Source organism: Onychomys torridus, chromosome 21 (genome assembly GCF_903995425.1).
Source record: "Onychomys torridus chromosome 21, mOncTor1.1, whole genome shotgun sequence".
NCBI classification, from domain to species: domain Eukaryota; kingdom Metazoa; phylum Chordata; class Mammalia; order Rodentia; family Cricetidae; genus Onychomys; species Onychomys torridus.
In genome coordinates this window covers 37771578-37793396 of record NC_050463.1, presented here as the reverse complement: position 1 = coordinate 37793396, position 21819 = coordinate 37771578, and positions in this window count along the sequence as shown.

Here is a 21819-nt window from a genome sequence, read left to right as displayed (position 1 = left end):
CAGTCATAAAGTCCTTTCAGCTTACTTGGTATTTATACCGTAGACATCCAGGAAGTCCTTTTTAACTCACTTGATGTCTATAGAAATGGAATCTTTACTGATAAGGAACAGAATCACATTAAGATCTATTACCTTCAAGGGTGTTAGCTAAAAGTGTTGTCTCCTTTATATAGAGAGCAGATTAGCTTAAGAAAGAGGAAATGATACTCCACAGCCTGGGCAAGGCTGCCAATCAGTGAGGCCATTTAGGGATTTGATGCAAAATTATTTTGGGTTGTTGACTCCACATGCCAACATTCTCACCGATATTTTTAAATCCTTGCAATAAAATCTCAGCAGAAGAAAGCACAGGATGGATTCCACGTGGTTGTGAATATGTCTCTGACACACTTCAGGGTTTTCATTCATTTTCATAACTGTAGCACTTGGGGTACCAGCAAATCTTTGGGGGATGGAATTGAGAAGAAAAAGCAACAAAATCACCTTACAAGTGGTGAAGACCAGGGGTTACATATACTGTTCTGCTAATTGGAGGAAGGAAAAGGTTTTTCTAATTTTCTGCTAGTTATTTCCCTTCAATTCCCTTAGGCTTTGATTGATAAACTCTTTTCTAAGAATTTCTTTTGGAAAGTCCTTTCCATTTATCATTAAGAACTAATTGTTTTTCACAATTATGTACAAAGTGGCAGTGTGCTCAACCCTCCAAACTGAATCAAGGCATAGAAAAATACTGTTCCACAGGCACCATCTATGCCTTTGAAACTGGCTTTTATAAACTGTTGTTGCATCAGGGCTGTCCTTCCTTATACCATCATTAATTGTGTCTGTTAGTAAAATTGGGTTGTTTATTCACATCCGATAAGTCATCAGGAGGAGCTAATGTTCCACATATCCTTAACCATGCCCTGACATGGCTCCATTCTTACCCTCCTGGCAGTCCCCACAGTGTCTGGATACTGAGTAGGCCAAGGCGTGCACATTTCAGACTGCGTGTAACTCTTCCTGCCCTGGCCACCCTCATCTGGGAAGACAATTATGAACCTGGAGGCAGCTTGCTTCCCTTACCACCCCAGCTCTCTAGGTTGCTAGTCTGATTGTTCAGACTCCTGGATGTTGGGATGCTGTGTTTGCTAATAGTCAAGGTCGCTGTGTTTTACAAAGGATACATCTTCAGATGCCTTAGTCTTTTAAGCTGTTTAGCTCAAGGCTCAGACCTTGATAAATTGCCCATTTCTCACTCTCTTTTATCATTTACTCATGAGAAGTTGAGTCTTTGTTCTCTGGGAGATGGCCTGTAGCAAGATAGGAAGATTCACAGGAAGCAGCAGGGCAGGACATGCAATGAACCAGTAGTCCAAACTCCTCTGAGATAATCCTGTGCTGTAGGAGGCTCATACTCGATTGCAGATGAAGTGAGTTAATGATTTCATACTGCTTTGTATTCATCAATATTACTTGAAAACAGAGCACACAAAAGGCTCCGTGTGTTGATGACCATCACCACTAAGACAATCTAGTACAATAAACAAAACAAAAAAAAAAAGTCTTTGGTTTAAATGATAGTAGAAAAGTGAGGAAATTTGCAGTACCACTGTAAATGACAAAGATTGATCTCATTATAAATAAAACAGTCTACTGCATTGGATCAGATTGGAGGAGGAAAAGAGAAAATCCTCAAGACTCTTGTCAATGTCTTCCATGACTGTGGTATTTTGTTCTTGCAAGCACTAATAATTTTGCATATTTGTATTTTAATTTCCTGTCTTAATAGATTTTATGGATATATAGATACTGTTTATGTTTTTTCTTCTCTCTCTCTCTCTCTCTCTCTCTCTCTCTCTCTTTAACTTTCCTGGTTTGCTGGAGAGATGGCTTAAGAGATGTTTTCAGCACCCATGCTGGTGGCTCATATATAATCCCAGTTCCAGGATACCTAACACCCTCTTCTGGCCTCTTTGGGCACCCGTACACACATAACCCTGTAGAGATGCGCGCGCACACACACACACACACACACACACACACACACACACACACCAAAAATAATAAAGTAAAAGTGAATGTTTTCCCATACATTTAAAACTGTCACTCTGTTCAAATTTAGTCACTATCAATTTATTAGGTTTATTTTTATGCAACTTTCTCCGTTTGTGGAGTTTAATATCTGTTGCATTTTGTTTCCTTCCTTCTTACTTAATGAAAAACATAATCAGGCGAATGAATTTTGTTCTTTCTGGAGCTGCCACCACACCTGAAAGCGACCAAATAGCTGTGCTGAGATTAGGATGACACGCAGCAATCTTCCCATAGTTAAATTCAATAACATGATGCTGTAGATTTGATTTAGCTTTGGAGCTGAATATGATTGAGCAGAGATTTTGTTTTATTTACAAGTGATTATATTAGTGTTTGAAATCATTTTGTAATCAATTTCTGGTTTATAATACTGTGCATGGGGAATTTATGATTCTAATGTACTTAGTTTGTAGGTAGACTGAAACAGCACTCAGTAGGCATATTTTATATCAGGGATGCTCTGGTATCATCTATTGGTTTATGAGATGAATTCCATTGTTCTAGTATTAAACTTGTCACATTTGATCTTCTTGAACTACATAAATAATGTGACAATATTCATTAGTGTCCTACCAACAGGCACTTCTTCTTTTATGTTGGTGGCTGTATTTTAGTCTTTTATTGTATACATTGAAATGGAGTGAATTAAGAATCTTCCATCAGGTAAATTGTCCTGTGTAGTGTGTACTTCCATTCTTTAAAGTTAATAGAATCATGAGAAAAAAAAATGTTACCTAAAATCCATACTTCTATATTTCTGACATTGTTCATTAGGTTTTTGTTTTTATAAAACTGTTATTTTGATCTTGGAATACATTTGGTTCCAGTCATAAATTGATTTTTAAAAAGCAAAGCTAACACATGGTCTTAATTAGGATTAAACCCATTTGGGTTCATATTGGTGATAAATATTATTGTTTTATTTACTCAAGGTCTTTTACAAAAATTATCATTCAAGACATACATAAAATTGTGCAAAATTTTGGTATAATGCTCAGTGACATTTTTGAATGGACTGTTTCCATGTGACTGCTACCTAGCTTAGGCTGTGTTACTTAGTCATACATCATTATATTTGCCTTTTAAAGAAAAAGAGTGTTTTTCCCTGTCTGGATGCTTGTATTTTCCATACAGATGTAAAACCCCACCATCATTTCTGGCTCTTTTCATGGATAGTCTTGTTTGTTTCTGTTAGTTCTTCCAATTTCCTGCCTGCTCTTATTTGGTGTTTATATTAGGTTCACCATCAACATGAAGCGATTGTAGGGCATAAAGTGTCTTTATGTCTAAAGCTAACTTAGCTTCTCAACGCTCTCTCAGAATAGTGAGAATGAAGAGAGCAAGAGCATATGCAAGAAATACTTAAATCACTTCTAGGGAGGTACCCACAATTATCAGGGACATGTGGCTGAAGTCATTACGTGCTTAGCCAGGGTCCACTGACCTATTAGTTCATGACCATAAGAGCCCCAGGTTCCCTTATACGTGTTGTAAGGTGCCCATGTATGATAATCCACTCATGGATGCATAATTAAGCCTATGGAGTGTTCTAGGTTGTTTGTACTTTCTTATCAATATAAATGTATGCACGTGGTATAGTTTCTCCTGCGTCTCACTGGCATATGAACTTGCTTGAAGCATTAATACAGTCTTAAATACAATAGAAATCCACAAAATCACCAGGTGTGATACAATCCTGGAAATGTGCTTCTGCATAAATACCAAAGCCTCTTGCTGGGAGATTTCTTGTGACAGGGGAGAAGCAAGCCTTGAGTTGTTAAAGCCTTTGTAAAGCAAGTCTTCCATATATATGGTTAACTGGTACCTGGGAGAAATTCAGCATGTGCAGGACACATATCATGGGGCAAAACAGAATAAATGAGTAGATATTTCCTTGTGTTTTCTTCTTGGCCTCTTCAGATACACAGTAGCCTTTGTGCATTTATGAGAGAAGCCCAGTGAGCCCAGGACTTTTATTCATCTGTATTTCCAACCACCCACAGTGACCTAATCAGCAAATCAAGAATTAGTGGTAGAGGGAGAGGGGGGACAATGTCTATGTGGTATTGAAAAAAAACATTCCTTTGACTAATTCAGATAAATGAATTAAGAAATATTTCTTCCCCCTTAGCAGATTGCCAGAGTACAGTGAAGTGTCAGTGGTCAGACCTACTGGAGAGTCAGCCTCTAGACACATGCATTACAGAACATGAAAGATCTAGACGCAGTTCTAATAGCTCAAACTGGAGAAATTGAATTCAAGAAGTTAAATGAATCCAAGAGCACGGTAATCCCTGGGGAGTCAGTCTTTTCCCCACAGTACTGTTTAATCTTAGATTTTCAGAACTGACAGCAAAGGAAAATCTGCTGTTAATTACTAAATTATTTAATTAGATTAATTTTACTTTGACTTGTTATAATTATTGGCCCAAAATAGTGTCAGACATTTTACTGAGCAAGGAAGAGCTAGCAAATGTTCAACATGGACACAGATCGGCTGGTCTGTGTATTGCTGGGGAGGTCTACAACCATGGTGATATGAGAGAGAGAGAGAGAGAGAGAGAGAGAGAGAGAGAGAGAGAGAGAAAGAGAGAGAGAGGGATAGACAGGAAACTTGCCCCAGAAGCCTATTTTGGAGCTGCAGCAACTTCTCACTCATTTGGAAGCATTCTTGATACTCTTAATATGAATGAGATTTATGGAAACAAGTCAACACTAATCACTTTGTGTTTCCATCACATATGAAATATTTATGAGACTCCCATTCATTCACAAGTTGACTGTTTGGAACATATTTAGAACATACATTTGCTATGCTTTTCCATAAAATATTAGTTTTGTCATTTAATTTGTTCACTCAGTAAATACAATGTATATACCATACACATTTACCAGATTTTTTTTTTTGATTTTCAAAAAGGAATAGTTGAGCAAGATGCATAAAAGATTTTTAATAGTTACAATATTAAAAAGTAAACATTTGATCCTGAGCACCATAGGAGTTAAAGGCCCAGCAGAAGTTATTTCCCAAGCCCTCTGTGACTCTCCTCCTCACCATGTCTTCTCTCTGGTATCATCATTTCGTTTCCTCGAATTCTCAGGTGTGACTCTAGGCTAGAGAAATTTCTGCCAGCTATTTTTTAAGGCACATACAGGTCTGGCTGCTGCCAAAGTCAACACAGATTTCAGTGGCTCACCTTGTCAGCCCCAGGCAGTACCCACATGGGCAGCGCCTCCAGCAAGCACCTGGTGTGTGCCCTCACACCCAAATTGGGCTGCAAGGTGAACACCTCCGCTAGCTTCTTCAGAAAGACACACTCATGATCAGAATCCATGGCCTGAGAGCACCCAGAGACTGTTTTCTTCTCCATCACCATCACTTCCAGAACATGCCAATGCACTGATTTGTCCTTCCTGGATCCTCAGATCTTATTTCCTGCAAAGTAGATTTCAGTTCCCATTACCCCATGTAAGGGCAACCCATTACAATCAATCCCTCGCTCTGTGCCACTCCAAGGGGAACACTATAATTGAACTCCGACTGACAGACTGTTTAAAATAAAAACAGAACCTATTTCACTTTTCAGTATTTTAGGAATGAATGAATGAGTGATTGAATATGATAAGGGTTTGCTCTTGCCATGCAACATTTATTCACATTCCTTTTTTAAAATTATTATTACATGTGCTTCTATATATTTTTCTCCCTTTTTGCCCACTCATATTACCAAGTGACATTTTTACAATTCCCATGAGAGCAATGGGAAGTCGTGTCCAGGGCTCTCCTCCACACACACCTGTGCTGAAGCGGAAGATGGCTGCAGAACTGGGTCAGTGCCGTTTTGTAACTGACTTCTAACATGGGGAAATGTAGACCAGGTTTTCCAGTTGAAGGGACTGGAGAATTCGAGGCTGATGAACAGTCATTACTTGGGCAATGAAGCAACGTGAAGCACTCTAAATGGCTGCATTAGAACACTGATTGAGAGTCAGCTAATTTCTCTCGTGGATTTTCCTCTGAAATCTCCGCTGAAATATAACCAAAATTAGGGCAATTTTCTCTCCTTCCTCCAACCAATATCCTTCTGGGGGAAACCTTTCATTTATCTGTTTTGTTTTTTTTTTCCCCTATCTTCTTCAAATTAGACACGTGCTTGATCAGGTTTATCCATCTGTCCTGAGCCTCATTCTCTCTTTGGGCCACCATTAGAAGGGTCTGCAGTGATGCTTGGGTCTTGGGTTCTGCTTCTCAGTGGTCTGGAACTCCCGCAAAAGCCCTGGTCAGCATCAAGGTCATGGCACAGGACAGACAAGAGTCCTTTCACCTCTCAGCCTCCGTTTTCCTGTCATTTCTGCCAGCTCCCACTCCTTTATCTTCCCATCTCTGAGCAGGTCTGTGTCACAGAACACAGTGAATTTTCCATGAAAAGCCCCCACCCCATGAATATCCTTCTACTTCGTCTTCAGAGATCTCTCCTACTTCCTATGGCGCATGATATCTTTGTCTGACTTTCAGGCACAAACCTTTGAGTAAAATCGCCAGAAGCAAATGCCATCCCTTTCCTTTTATCAATAGTCTTTCAGAGTTTGCACAAGTGACTCACTTCTCAGCTGCTGCTGAGCAGTATAGAGAGCACAGGAAGATTTCACATAGAAAGAGCATTTTAACTGCAGAGAGACACCACCACGCTCAGAAACACGATTCCCTGGGTGTGCTGCCTCCGAAGCTTGTGCTGAGCTTGGAAATGAAGTTGTGGCAAGTTGAGAGGTTGCTTTGAGCTCAGAATAACAGTCCTGGTTTGGGGATCAACAGCAGAAAGAAGAAATTAGAGCTTCATAGAATTACACATTTATTAATGGAAATGGAATTGTTATTCATTTCTGGGACATGTGACTATAACATGCTCCCTTACCTCATGATGCTTACATTCTAAAAGGAAAAAAAAATGAAGTCAACTAAAAATCAAGTAAAATCTATTCAATTTTTTGTAAGTTCTAAGTATGTCCAGAGAGTAATGGAGGACCTGGGTGGTAGAAATACACTCTGTTATAGTTAGAGCTGTCCTGGCTAGATTCAGTAAGGAGGTGACATTTTCCTGAGGCATGGCAACAGTCATGTGAAGAACATTATTCTTGGGCATGTCTTGTCTTCCCCTTTCTGGGCTGGGGGAAGTGCTGTATCATATGCATTTGTCGTGAACCCCAGTGCACTCCATCTTCTGACGCATCTGGTAGGCCAGCTGCTCACAACCAGAAAGCTGTAGTTAAGTGTGAATTATTTTTCCATAGGGACCAGAGACTTTATAGTTAGTGATATACATACTGTGGACCTACTGTGCATTAGACACAGCTAGAGCACACTGGTAAGTGTAGCAGAGATAAGAAATGCTGATCCAGAGTTGAAGAAAAGAGCTTGATTTCTCCATAGGGGTTTTTTATTTTTTAAGATTTATAAAATGTCTGATTCATTATGGCTGATGAATAAGTGTTTTTTTTATTCCTAAGACCACACCACCTACTTGGAAATGTTATAAAATATGTAACATTAGCATGAATTTATGATCTCCCTATGAGTAAGCCTTTTAGCCCAACCAGTATGTATTAGCTGAATGCTCTGTGCCTGCTCTGGCAGATACTTGAAATATTATTGATGATGATGCTTCTGCCTTTGAAACACTAATAGATTCACTTTATTGGTGACAGTTTCTTCAACAAAAGCACCATGTCACACATATTGAGGCTCCTCTTAGGAGCATAGAAACTCACACACACTTATTTTTGTGATATCTCAGTACAGTCTTCTCATCCCCTCTGTTTTTCACCTTTTCACTTGAAAATAAAATTATTGTTCAGAGTCCCCCAGTGTTACACTGCAGTGTACATGCTGCGACATTCATTGCTTGAACGCAATAGGTATTTTCTGCAGAAAGGACTGAATAAATAGAAAGTTAGAGAGAAGGAAAGTGTTGTTAGAGTCTGCTGAATGAGCAGAGAGAAAGGAGGCAAATCAGTGAGAGGGGGTATGGCCTGAACCCAGCATCATGGTGGCACCATGTTTTAAGAGGTCTCTTCCTACACCAATGTATAGACATGTAAAGAGACACACACACACGCACACACGCACACACGCACACACGCACACACGCACACACGCACACACGCACACACACACGCACACGCACGCGCACACGCACATGCACACATACACAAAGGTGCATGCTAACAAAAACAGATTTATGGCAGGGTGGTGGTGGTGCACGCCTTTAATCCCAGCACTCGGGAGGTAGAGGGAGGCAGGTCTCTGGGTCTCTGTGAGTTCAAGGCCAGCCTGGACTACAGAGTGAGTTCCAGGAAAGGCGCAAAGCTACACAGAGAAACCCTATCTCAAACAAACAAACAAACAAACAAGACAGATTTAAACTCTCCCTTTAGGCAAGTAGCTGTCCAGTGAAGACTGTGAACATGCATAAAGATGGCCTGATTGATTGTAAATGGGCTTTGATGCTAGAAAATTCTGAATTCAAATCACAGTCCCATGAGATCATCTTCAGAGAGTAACTTGTCCCCCAGTGTCTGTCCTATAATCTGGAAAATGTGGCCAGTGATCCCTGATTAAAAAGACTGGTATGAAGGAAGGACCTGCTAGACCAAAGGCTCACCATTGTGGTAGGTAAATGGAGTACTAGGGCTCCTGGAAGAAAATAGACTCAGTTAACTTTGAAATTCACTAGATAACATCTTTTTTAGAGTGAGATAACATTGAAGCATTTGACTATTAAACTATTTTAAACAGCTAGGTAAATTCTCAAAAACAAAAATTAAAAACCAACCAACCAACAGCTCCTCCCTCTAAGTTGATCCTGTGGTGAGTAGCTACTTGGAAGTGAGAGCTGTGAGATCATGGGTGTAAAGGATAGAAGGGGGCAAGCTTGGAAAGCCAAGAGCAGATATTAACTCTTGCTTTAGGAGCATCTAATGGGGACGTTGATGCAACCTGCTAAAAAAAAATTGGCATTTTTTTACTAAGGCCATTTCCCTGCCTCAGTGATTCTTGACAAACTGGAATGAAAATGTATCCAACAATCTACACAAGAAAGGGCCAAGCTTATGCCACCTACCTCTGAATGTGAAAGTGAACGAGTAAGCTAAGAAAATGAAGATTTGATAATGTCTGCTGAGGATTGGTTAGCCAGCTCTATGTCTCCCTGACAAAGTGCCTGAGATAAAAGAACTTAGAGAAGGCGAAATGTGTTCCGGGCCATGATTTATGAAGCTCCATTCCGTAGTCATTCGGTTCCACTGCTATGAAGATCTGTTCAGACATACCACGACAGTGGGCAGTATGTATTGAAGCAGGGCAGCTCATATCATTCTGGCTGAGATCTGGGGGTGAGGGCTGGAACAAGATATGACTTCCAGAGTCACAGCCTGAGTGATCCCTCCTATTAGCCTGCTCAGGGATAAGTTCATAAATGATGTGTCCCACTGATTATGTTGGAATGCTTATGAACCAGATACCTATCTGCGCATTGTTGGCAATCAAGCCTTTAATGCACATATTGTTAGGAGACATTTTTATATTCAAACCATAACATGGATGTAAATGCCTTACCATTCTCCATGACTTTAGGCCACTAAGCTACCACCACACCAAAGAGGGTCTCATTTTTATGGATGTTGGAATCAGTGGCTGCTGGGGTGGAAGAATCTAGCTGTGACCATAGGATAAAAAAGAACATATATCTCACGAAAAGAAAAGTTGAACTATAGTCCACTGCCCTCTCTCATAACCTAGATTTCAGAACCCAGGAGGTCATGTCTTCATAACTAAAATCTGAGAGTCTTTCCCTACATTCATTAGTTTATTAAATTTAAAAGAGAGGATGAGTATGTTCCAAGTAGTGATTTCTTTTTTTTAATAAATAATTTTTTCTTTATTATTATGTGTTTTAAATTTTATATATCAGCCATGGGTTCTCCTGCCCTCCCCTCTCCTGCACCCACCCCCCACCTTCCCCCCAGCCCCTCCCCTCCATTCCCATGTCCTCCAGGATCAAGGCACCCCTGGGGATTCATTTAAACCTGGTGGATTCAGTACAGGCAGGTCCTGTCACCTCCTTCCAGACTGAGCAAAGTGTCCCTGTGTAAGCCCAAGGTTTCAAACAGCCAGCTCATGCACTAAGGAAGTAGTGATTTCTAACACATGGTCTCCACAATCACCTCATATTGATTTGGACTTGATACCATGTTCTTGTGATCTGTGTTTCTGGGAAATTCAATATCTTTTCATTTTTTTTTTATTAATTATGATAAGCCATTCTCCTCCAACAAAAAGCAAGAAGAAAAATGCTAAGCAGCTTAGAGGAAACATGTACTGATAAAGGTAAAAAAAAAAACCCCAAAAACTAACAAACAAAAAAACCCTCAAACAAACAAGACAAAATAAGAAAGGCAAAGCAAAAGAAACTGTAATCATTGCCCTCAAAGAGATAAAAAAGATATATTAGATCCTTGAAGTGAGAACAAATTATGCCACAGAAGAACATGAGGTTAGGACAGAGGGACACATAAAATACATACCCAGGAAACAAGCTCTGAAACACTTGATCATCACAGAATCTTTTTTTTCTTTTACTGGAAATAGATTTTTTTTATACATTATATTCTGATCACACTTTCTCCTCCTCTACCACCTCTTAGATACTCCCTCCCTCCCTCCCCTCCTATCCGAATTCATGCCCTTTCTGTCTCTCATTAGAAAACAAACAGGCATCTAGAGGATAATTAAAATAAATGAAAACAAGATAAAATACAAACAAATTGGAATAGGGCAAAACAAACAAATTTAGGTGAATAATTACCACATGAATGCATTTCAGAAAACATAGTTGGATTAAATACAATTCAAGAAAAACAGAGGAAATCAATTAATAAACATATGCTTAGTAAATGTATTCATTGTTTAAAACAAGAGTAAAATAACTTAGCTCCTTGATGTAAAAATACAAAGAAACTAGATTACCAGGAAATGAACAACAACAAAATAACTCATAGCCAAAACTTGATAAGAATTCAAGCATCCTTGGTCAGTTCCTTATTTGGTGGAGAAGGTGGTTGTGGTGATATGACTAATTCTAGATTTACAAACAGTCTTATCACATTTATCACATTTGTGTGTGTGTGTGTGTGTGTGTGTGTGTGTGTGTGTGTGTGTGTGTATGTATATGTGTGTATGTGTGTGTTAGTGGATGGGATCATGAAACTAAAGAAAATATAATACAATAGAAATAAGGAATTGAGGCAAAACATAAGTAGAAAAATAATCATTGACACATTAGTGTTTATTTGCATATACACATACAAAATTACAATGAATTGTATGTTTGTGAATTATCATAGGACACAAAAATGACTAAAAATTTTAATGCAAACAAAACACCAATTAAAACCCATTTACATTAGCAACTACTTCCACTAAATTTATAGACACTTACCAGTATTGTAAAGTTACATTTTAGAGGAAATAATATGAAAGAGGCAAGTTTATGTCTGTGAGAATGAAAGAGCAGTCTTTCTGGAGAATGAAGATAGAAGAATACTGACTGAGTACCACAACAGGATGGATGTTTCAGAAACCATGCACCAAAGACATTTTCACATGGCTCAGAATGTTTGCAGTGATGCTAGTCTCTTCATAGCTGAGTTCTCATAATAGAGGAAAATAAGAAGTCCTGTTAACTGGTCCAAAGTAAATTAGTAAAGGGAGCTCAGATGTGTATTCAGTTTGGGACTTGGGAGTGGCTAAAACTGGGGTATTGTTTTAAAGTATAAGGCACATTGGTTGATAAATCATACGTGGCATATGTGTTTATGAAGAGGTAAAGTACAGTAAAGGCATGACAATAATGAATGCTTCACATCTTAACTGCTGGGAACCCATTATCGGGGGAGGGGGGAGGGGAAGGGTTGAAGAGAAGGAAAGGAATGAGGAGGAAGTAATTTTGCTGAACAGTGAATATATTTTTCTTGGACAGCAGAAAAACAAGCTGAAGTTATCTGACTTTCCTTAGGACTGAGTATCTAGATGGCTGTGATACAATATCCTCAGATTTTCTGTATTTTAAAGATGATTACTTAGTTCAATTTGTTTAAAAAAGTACATGAATAGAAAAGTAGGCAGTTGGGTAGAGCTGGTATCTTTTGAGTGATAATAAGTCTACTTACTGCATGGTTTGAAGATAGCATAATTAAATGAAAACTCTCTAATGATATTTCCTTTGCTCTGTGGCAATACATAATATGGATATAAAGAAGAAAATTATTTAGGAAATCCTAGTGCAGATGCTATTAGCAAAACAGAATACAACTCCTGGAATACAGAATTTGGAGATGGCTAAGATTTCCTGAGAGTGGTTTGGAATTCTTTCCTAACATATTAAGAGAGACTTGGGGGGATGTTTCTCTGTAAATATCACTTATGCATTTATTGGTGGCTCAGTTCCCAATTAGTTTGTTTTAAAATATTCCAAATGAGCATAGTATCCAATTAATAAAAATCTTCCTAAGAACCCCGGATAAAAGAATGAGATGAATACAAGCTTCAGTGTTTACATTCACACTCAATCTACTTGTATTTTCTTTATTGTCCTGGGATGTAAAGGAAATGTCTCTAGACACCATATTAGGCTAGCACGATGCCTGGCATGCTCAGCAAGTCTTTCATCCGACCTTCACAGCTCCAGAAAAGGACCATTGCAGCCATAACCACAATGCTGTTAATGAACTTTTTCTTGCAGTAATTGTATATGTTGATTTAAAAAATTATTTCAATGAATACTTATTTAGAACACAAAGTGGTAGACTAGCAATAAGTCAATCACTGATACTTGTTCAATGGTAGTTTATGGTTTGATAATAGTTGTTCTCAAACATTAGTTTCAAACTGAAAATCTTGTGTGTATGAATATGTGTGTATGTGTGTGAGCATGTGTGTGTGTGTGCACATATAACATGCATGTGTATGTGTAAGCACATGTACTCTTCTTCATAAGTCATTAAATCCACCTGTAGCTTCTATATCTATACATTCTACCTCTTCAGGCCTCTAGAAAGATTCAACAAAGATTGAGAAAATTGACAAATGAAAATAGGAAGAATTGGCAAGTGTTACTAATGTGTATTAAAGTGGACAGTGTCTACTTAAGGTTCATGTGGCTTTTATCAGGCTGGAATAAAAGTTTCCCTGCACGGTTGCTGCCTCAAGCAGCGTGGCATCCAGTTCTGAGGAATAAGAGAGCATTTGCCCCTTAGCCTTCCTTCTAAGTGTGACCATTTCTTCAAACACTTCAGGCTAGGAACACTCATCCCTTTGGGTTTACAGTTCTGTGATGATCCTGTTGCTCTCCTGCAGCTGAGATTTCTGGAAGAAAACAAGGAGCTGCAAAATGAGCTGGTGGGATTCAGCAGGAACAACTGCTTCCTCCCACACTGCACATTTCAGAGCTTTCTCCACCTCCCCTCCTTTCCACCGGCCCTTTTTGTCCTGCAGATCATCATTTTCAGACTTTTGTAGAAGAGGCAGCATATGCTGCCCTAATTCTTACTCTTTCCTGGCTTCTAAACAAGAGCTTCTTCTAGGATTTTTTTTAAACAGACTATTAAAAAGCCTCCATTTGTTGACTTGCTTGCTGGCTGTGGCTTGGCTGACCTAAAGGCCTGTAGGGTGAAAATCAGCTTTTCCTTTCCTGCTGTCACAGAAGAGTGTTCCTCCCCTCTTTTCGTGTTTGCTTGCTTTTTCCTTTTCCTTTGCTCATTTCCTGTGCACTAAAGTGTTGCATGAAGTGGGCAATCAATCCAATCTCATTTCTCTGTGCAGAAGCCAACATCTTCGTCTATGTAGGTTGTGCATCCCATTGCCCCAGGAGAACCATCCACACAGCTCCTGCTGTGCACAGTCCCTGGAGTCCTGGAATTCAGTAGCCATACTTGGAGACTGTTGGAGGAGTTCTTTCTACTGTCTGCACACAGATAGAAAATTCAGACCATTTGTATTTTCATAGGTTTTTTGTTTTGTTTTGTTTTGTTTTGTTTTGTTTTTTCCTATTCATAGATTTCTCAAAAAAATCTCCTGGTAAACCATGTTCTACTAAAATCCTTTACTGTTTCAAAGCACTTAAAATGATTTGCTCTTGTTCCATGTTAAGATCCAGTAATAATGGAGAGGAAGAAATAAAACAGCCCTGGCGATCAGCCTTCCTTTTCTCCTTAGTTTATAAACAAAGGCATTGTGTAGTGTGATGAATATCATTCCCAAAGTTATAAAGTAGCAGTGTCTGTGACCCATTTACTTATTTCTCACCAGGACATTGTGTTATTACATTAAATGTAGGTTTATAGGCCATTTTGCAATATTCAAATAAAAGCTGTAATACAGACATAAAACCATTTCTATCCAAAACAAAAAAGTAACCTCATCATAATGGAGTCTCTATAACCAATGCGCAGTCATATCTGGAAGATATGTTCTTAAGTTATCATTCAATGGATTAACATTGAACCTAGATTTTTCTACAATTTCTTTTCAAGTGTTAAGAACTGACCCTAATTTTGACTAGGTACTTCATTAATATTCATTTGTGTATAATTGCCTTAATTTCAGTGATAATGACTTCAGCTACCAACTGTTTGATTGATGGGTCTTGCATCTTCTCTGGGAAGGAGCAAAGATATAAAAATCACACCATTCATGCATGCCTGGTATTTTTAGCTGCCTTTAATTACTAACCAGCTAAATAAGCATGCAAACCATGCTGTGATTGATAGGATCTCTGGGTTGAAGTGATTTTTTTTTCCCTGAGAATTTGGAAGATGCTTGAATCAATTGAGTACTAAAAATAACCACTGAGAGCTGAATCTTCCAGTATCCGGGTGCTCGTGAATAAAAGCATCTACCAAGAAGGGAGGATTAACCTGCAGTCTCAAAGATGATCTGAGGAGGAAGAAACATGAAGTTCTTGTTGAGTGAGAGCGAGCAGCATGATAGAAGTCCAGCAACAATCCAAACCTTTAGTCAGTGAGGACATACTACACAGCATCCTTCCAGGAACAGTCAGAGACAGGAATGGCAAGTCAGTGGGGGCGAGGGCAAGAATAAAGCAGAAGGGACAAAATGTGCGATTGAGCCCTGTGATTTATGGCTGGGAAAGCAGGTGTTAGCTCAGAACCACGCCTGCCCTGGAGGATAGCATTTCTCCTATTGTAACCCGATCCCGCCGAGTAAAATCATGAGGTAGGAGTGTAACCTAGAGATCTTTGGAGGTGTCTCCAGTGTAAATGCTTTCAAACTAGGCATACTGCAAGAACAGTCGAGATGAACCAAAGACAACAGAGAACATAGAAATCACCTAAGTCTGGAAAATAAGCTTGCCAAGCTAGGAAATACTTTCAGATACATTTTTCAAGCTAATAACAATAGCATTTTTCCACTAGAGCTATGCTAACTGACCATTGCTGCAGCTGCACAGATATTTTTCATTCTACTACCAAATATCTTGCATCTGGTGGCCTGGGAAGTTGGCTTTCTGCTATCTCCTATATTCCTTTATGCTCTCTTGCCATTGCCTGTTTCCCTTCCTCCTTTCTTTCCCTCTTCCCTCCCCCTATACCTGGCTAAACTCCTAGAATCCAGTATCACAGGAGGTTGAAAATCTCCCAAATAACCAAGACATCATAGTACTCTTTTCTCCACCCATCTGAGACTTATGTCTGCAAGGTGCATTTTTAAAAGTTGGATAGAGGTGAGCATTCTGAGGACTTAAATTTACAGTGTAGTTGATCGTCATTTCCTGACAACATCTGGAGTTTTAAAGACATTGTTTTCCAATACTGGATGAATTTAGATGTGTAAAAGTAGAACAAAAGATGGGGTGGAAGTTTTAAAAAATGCATTTCAATGTCATTCAAATAGGTATTACAGAAGGCAAGAAAAACAATGGAGGGATGTCTCTTGTCAACATATTAGCAGCCATTTTTTAGTTCTAGGTTGCTTTTTTGTAGAAGGCATTCATTAGCTTCAGGGAGGGTCCTTGCTAAAGACTGGAAGGTTAGCCATAATGACAAATAGTAAAGGTGAGGTGCATGCACTTCCTGCTAAGTGATCTCTAACTCAATAGCATGCAATAACTGTGTTTCCCCAATTGTATAAACTTTCGGTGTACAAGGCTATCTTTCCCTTCTTTTCAGAGAGGTAACGAGTACAGATTTATTCAATTATTTGGTAGGTTGGCAAGGGTAACAAACTAAACACAAAGGCAAAATCAAAAGTAAAATTATACTTAGGATTCTCTGCATATATGATTTTTTAAGGCTCAGATCCAAGGAGATGACCCTGGTGAAGAAGTCCTGTTGGGTTTTTTTCCACCGGATAAAGGCTCCTCAAGAGACCTTTTAGCACTGGCTCTTGTTTATCAGATACTTTCACTGACTCTTTGCTCCTTCAACTGAGTTCCTTTCTTCTGCAACTGAAAAAAAAAAAAAAAAAAAAAAAAACAGCCCTGTGCTCGCCTTTCTCTGTAGCATATATTGGAAAACAAACAAAAATAAAAACAGAGCATTGAGATCTTGCATTTCTAGCTTCTGAAGGCCATGTGGGAGAGAAGGGAAGCTGCAATTATGTTAACATATGGAGCAGAGTGAGCCACTAATGTACTTGGTTTCTTTTATTTATACTCCTTCTGTTCCAAAAAGCCTGCCTGGGTTTGGAGCTCCCAATGACACTCTCACATGGTGCCAAGGTGTGTTCTTGCTGGAACTGGAGCTGGATTATGTTGGTGTTTTCAAGTGACAGATAAAAATGGGAAATTAAATGCCACAGCTAGAGTCTGTTGTCTACATTAGCTCTGAGCTGGTTAAGTCAGGAGTCTTCTAGCCTTGCTCTGCTGGAAGGGACAGAGAGTACCCACTCATCTCCTGTGGGAGTCTTCTCTTGATTTTCTTGTTTACATATGATAGTCACAAGCATCTGCTTTTCCTGTAGGTCACCAATAAGTCCTCCCCTGCTCCCACAGAGCCTCAGAACTTGGGAGGAGCAGAGCAATAGCAGGAAACCAAATACGTCTCTGTTCTGGAGATAACTGCTGCCTTGAAAAGAAGTCAGTAGATACTGGAAGAATAAAACAATCCATGGAGAAGATGGTGAGAACTATTTATGGAATAAATTAGTGAAAGAATATGAGCTAACATGGAATTAGAGCTAACATGAGTAGAACGGAGTTTGTCAAGTGTAGAAACATGTATGAGTCTACAGCAGATGTAACGGTGAAAGCCAGACTCTTCTAAACATTTACTTATATCGTCTCAGTTAAAGAAGCCAACTAAGGTTGCCTTGTTATTCTTTTTTTACATGGGAAAAATGGATCTTAAGAACTTAAGTGGGCTTTATTCAGTCATGATGCTAGCTAGTAAAGGAGCCATGATGGGAATGCAATCCTACATGATGCCAGTACTTGCTCCTGTCACTACTGTGAATATGTTGTCTCTGCAGTGCCTGTGCACATATATGTGCACATTACATGGTCAGTGTGGGCAAGTTCATTCATAGCCCCCTTTTACCCATATTTTTTTCTCTTCATCATTATAATTGGAACAGTTCTTCCTATTCGTTTGCCATGATGTGTCGTAGTTAATGCTGTCAGCTTGTCAACTAAGAGATCTGCTTCTGAGTCAGTATCTTTGAACACTTCCTGGAAGGATTAACTCAGAGGGTTAGACCTTCCCTGAGAGTGGGCAGCACCTTCTGGAAGAGGCCTGGATAGAAGACATCGTAAGGGAAAGCTTAGCGATTTCACCTGCTTGCATTCCTTCTTTGATTATGAGTGCATTTAGACTGTTACTGCTGCCCTGGTTCTTCAGTGACTCTGAGAATCAGTGTAGACCAAAGACCAGCATTTCTTCAGAAATGCTCCAAACTTTCAACTTCAGACTGGAGCCGCTGAGGTATCCAGGCAGGCTGACTGAAGAACTACCAGGTTCTCAGCCTTTTCAGTATATCAACAGCCATTTTTGATGACCCAGCCCTTATCGTGTAAACCTATCTAGTGACTCCATTCCTAATATCTACTTATTCTCTGGCTCTTGTTCCTTTAGAGAATTCTGATGAATGCACAGTAAACTGAAATGTCAACTGTCTTTGAAATTTAGATTTCCTCAGCCACAAAAGACTCATTTCTCACTCAATTATGTGTCTATACTTAATTTATAATACTATTCTTGCTAGAAATTGAATCAGCCATTCAGCTACAGCCTTACATTCCACATCAGGCTACAGCTTCTGTGAGGAGCTATGTTCTAGCCCTCTTTATCTCTTCTTGCCTAGAATATCTCAGTATCTTTTAAATGAAATCAAATTGGAAGTCTCTAGTACATCTCTTTATTTCTTACATTATTCATTTCTTAGATTTATGGATTTGAATATTTATAACCCATTATTCTGCTTTAAGTAAAGATTTCTAGAATTTTCACAGTTGTTCGGTGTGTGAGAATTTGTGATTGTCCTGAGTAAATATGGACATAGTCACTTTTAGAGAAACTGTAGTTATAAATCCCATGACTCACCTGTATCTATGAGGCAGGAACTAAGACAAGCAGCCTGAGGGTATTTTTCAAACATTTATTTAAATGAACAAACAGTTGTTACAAGCGCTTCATGAAAACACATGATGTATAGCTGTATTAAATGTAATTTATCCCCTCCTACTTAACATCTACTACACTTGCATTCATATAATAGTGCTAGTCACAGCTATCTGAGAAGAATGAAGACAAATGTGTTAGTGTTCAGGGGTAGAGGAAGGTCATCTTGATTGAAATATTCAAGCTTTTCCTCATCTCCCAATCTCAGTTATGGAGTGTAATAAATTACTCCACTGTCCCCCGAGAGTTAATAGAGACATAGTATTATTCTTTCTAGCTCCCTAGCTCACTAAAAACTAAACAAGTATTGCTTTCTCTCATACTGCTCACACTCACTTGCTGTGTACTTTCTCTCTTCAAAGGGTAAAGCCTTAGGGGAATGTATTCCTCTGTGGAAATAGAGATGGGTGAAATCTTGGAAGCATATTATTTCAATGAAGTGGCAGGCTATGACCAAGAGCAGGTGAAGAGGATTAGCTGAGGAACATTAGCCACAACGAAGGACATGACACCCTTTGTATGGCATGATGAAATATGCTTCTCATTAAACAACCTATATGAATACAACCTGGAATGTTTGGGAGACCTGAAAACGTATTTAAGATCATCTTCTCATATACATCGTTGAGGTTGGTTGAGATAATCTGAAGATACTGTCATCTCTAAAAAGTTAAGATCTTACCTATGCTCCATTAAATGTAGTATATAGATATTTTTTTCTGTTTTCTTATCTTCATAGCAAACCATTATCTTGGTCTTCGCTAATCCAAGCCTTAGCTGCTATAGAGTAATTTTCTTTTTTTATTATCACTATTTTTCTGTTATTCTCGAATGCAATGCTTATCAGTTTCTACTCTGAGGTATTTATGTATATAGTAGAACGTATTTTAGAGACAGTCAAATTTAAGATCTGTTCTGAGTCAAACATATCTTTCTTAGTTGTTACCTTATGGGAAGGGGGACAGAAAACAAAGAAAGAGAACAGGAAAACAGAAAAGGAAAACATAGTAAAAGAAGAAAACAAAAAAGAGACTAAACACCCTTTAAATTATCTACAGAAGCTGCATGTACAGAGAGGTATTTTGTCCGGAAACTCAGAGTCACATTCCAATGCTCTGTTTTTCTAGTTGAATGAACCTAGAACCTCTTGAAATATCAATTTCCTTCCTAGGCAAATGTGCTTAAGGCAACCTACATGGTGGAATTGTTTATAGATTAAAAGATTCTAGTGTCTAATGAAGCAAACAGGATCTATGCTCATCAGGCAATATTAATAACATTGTTCCCTTAACCCTTTCTCAATGGACCATTGTCCTATCAAGCTAGCAACTGGTTTCAATTGCTTCTTCCTGTAAGGGGGCGGGCTTTTTCAGCACCTGTTACTAGGGGATTATGCATGTTGGTTGCATAATAATTATGACTAATAAAGTTTTATAACCCTTGCTTTCTCTGACACATTATTGCACACACACAGTCCTTGGACCTCTGCATGGACTATTTCTTCCAAAGGGGAAATCACTCATGTGGAGGTGATGCAAGCTGATTGACTCTTCAAATTGAGTTAATTTGATTAAAATGCTCTTTCTATATGAATGAGCTACTTTCTTTGTCCTGAAAACAAAGTAATTCTCTGCCCTCTGTGACTTTGCCTTCATCCATTAATGTAAGTTAGTTTCTCAAAAGAATCAGGACACGTACCCAGTAGGTCAGAGAAACTATCTAGTCAAACATTAATTTGTCAGGTAGGGAAAGTATTTAGAACAAGAGATGCCTGATGGTGTTCTATGTACTTAATTTTCCTGTGTAATACAAATGAAGTGTGTTGTTTCTGTACTGATTTCTCCATCACATCATCAAAGGTTCCACATATATACATTTTTAAAGAAAAACAAACCTACATATACATGTACACACACACACACACACAAAATTTTTTTTCTTAAGTAACCATATCAGGAAACAATGGAAAGGAAATAGCTGAATCTCAACTTTAATTAGCTTTCACAGCAAGAATAACTATAATTTCAAGTAAGAAACTTAGAAGTAAAGAAGCTCTGTGTGTGGTAGGTTTTGGATTTTTCTGAGCGTATATTGATTATTTTCCCAGTGCTACCCTCATTCTTGGGTTACATAGTTACTAAAAGAATTTCAAGCATCATATTTGGTGCTAATATCATCATAGGATGGGGAATATATGTACTTTTCTTCCTGGAAGACCTCCATGGTTTTCCTTAAAATTGGATTCACTGGAGGAATGACTTATGTCCTTGATAAGCCCTGCATTGGCAGGAGGATGGACATGACTAGTATAGATAAGCCAGGCTGTATATTTGAGGCAATGTCTATAGAATCCAGAGATAGAGATATGTGATTGAAGAGTTTTCCATTAAGTTAGACCACAATGGGAAAACAGTATTGGGATTGGCCATATGACTCTGCCAGAAAGGGCACTTGCCATCAAGACTGATGACACTGGTTCATTCCCCAAGACACACATGGTGGAAGGAGAGAACCAACTCTTCTGACTAACACACACACACACACACACACACACACACACACACACACACACACAGTGGCTTGTAACTTAACCCTACAAAATTAATTAATTAGTATAATTGTTATAAATTTAAAGACTATTGGTTGCCTTTCCTCTGGCAGTCGGATAGATAAAGACATTCTCTAAAGTGGAATTCTTTTGAGGGGCAATGTCTATGCCATTGCACAGATGCCTGACAACATCTGCCTATCAGGTAATCCAGATACACATGGTTAGGGCTTAGCTATCCTTTGTACTATTACTTAGGAGGAGCCAGAAGAAGCAATGGGGTTGTCTCACTAGAGCTAAGAAATTATCTTCACAGTAGTAGAAGTGCTAATTTGTCAAGAACCTAATTCTTTTCTCCCTTTATTTTGTGTTATTCCTGACTATGTGCTTATGTAGTTCTTAATAATTTTGTTGAACCCAAGAGCCACTTTATATTCCTTATCACTTAATGAATACAATTTTGCTTGTGTAGCTGACTGCGTGAATATATACTCACAAGCTTACAT